The sequence below is a fragment of the Colobus angolensis genome, unplaced genomic scaffold (genome assembly GCF_000951035.1).
Source record: "Colobus angolensis palliatus isolate OR3802 unplaced genomic scaffold, Cang.pa_1.0 Scaffold317, whole genome shotgun sequence".
NCBI lineage: Eukaryota > Metazoa > Chordata > Mammalia > Primates > Cercopithecidae > Colobus > Colobus angolensis.
The window spans coordinates 1,168,743-1,170,156 of NW_012116455.1; the positions used below are offsets into that span (position 1 = coordinate 1,168,743).

Sequence of the window (1,414 nt, forward strand, 5' to 3'; positions counted from 1 at the left end):
AGGGACACCCGAATGGCCTTCGCCCGCCCTGCCCCTCGCCTGCTTTGAAACGCCCTGGTCTGCGACCCGGGCCTGAGCCGCCTGGGGGCCCAAGGGAACCTGAACGCCCGGTGGGCTTCCAGGATGGCTCTTCCCGTTCTTTGCGCCGCCCTCACCCAGTGAGGGAGCCTATGCCCACCCTGCCCAGTCACTTTCAGGGCCGCTGCGGAGTTTCCGCTGCCGTCTTCGTATCCTGTGTCCGCGCGCAGGGGCTCCACCAGGGCAGGGATGGTGGTGAGAGTCGCTCTTGGTCCCCTCGCGGGGAGCAGGGTCTGCCACTCACCAGGGCGCACGACTAGGACTTGTCCAATGAATCCATCCTTGCCTTTAGCTTTTAGTCCTTTGAAGAATCCTGAGAATGTAAATCATGAAGTATTTTTCCGTGGGAAATGTTTGTTTTGTTTTGTTTTGCGACAGGGTCTCACTTGGTCGCCCAGGCTGGAGTGCAGCGGTGCAAAAATGGCTCACTGCAGCCTCGACCTCCCGGGGTCAAGCGATCTTCGTGCCTCAGCGCCCAAGTAGCTGGGACTACAGGCGCGCGCCACCACGTCCGGCTAATTTCATATTTTTTGTAGAGACAGGATTTCCACATGTTGCGGAGGCTAGTCGCGAAGGGGAAGTAAGTTCTTTTTTGGAAAGCATTTATTCCCATTGATTTCTTGGCATCCCTGGAGCTGACAAGGGGCGAGGCCTCCAGTGGCCTCTCTTGCCACTCTGAGCGGTGGAGCTGCGGGGGCTCAGCTGCGCTGTTTTTGGGTGCCTCTCTGGGGCAGGAGGCCGGGAGCCGGGCAAGGGGTGAATACAACAGGGAATTGCGAGGAGGAGGGCAAGGAAGGCGGCAGAGGCGTGGACCCGGGAGACGAAACTTCCCAGTAGCTTTGTGCAGCGGTAAGGACTGCACAAGGGAGAGATGAGAAGTGTTTTTCTATTGTAGCAGAATGGGGAAGAAAGGGAGGAAAAGTGGACAGACACCAAGGAAGAACAAAATCTACGCGGACCCTTACGTCTCCAAAACGGAAGCAGCCCTGCATTAAGTTTAAAGAAGGAGCCCAGCGCGCTTCAGCTCGTATGGCTCGCGGTGATAGTATTGCGGTTCGTACTCTGCGCTGTGGCCGCGGCAGCCTTGGCTGGAAGCCGAATCACCGCAATGTCCCTCCTAGGGTGTAGTGCTCTTTTTTCCCTTTCGCCTCGAATCTCAGCCTAGGCTGCGCCGTTTACCCGTGTGGCCAGAGAGGTCACAACTTTCCTGTGGCTTCGGAGCTCTCTGTAGCGACAAGAATAGAAAGAACCCCTACCCTGCACGCCTAGAGGTCCGGTCATCTTGAAAGACTTTTACGCCCTCTCTGAGCAAGGACAACACCCAAAAGGTGAGGTG

The 1,414-nt window shown here is 57.3% G+C and overlaps 1 pseudogene; it reads left to right on the forward strand.

The window, feature by feature from the left end:
* The first annotated feature begins 12 nt into the window (after positions 1–12).
* LOC105518348 overlaps positions 13–1,414 on the forward strand; it is an 18,179-nt pseudogene continuing 16,777 nt past the window's right edge.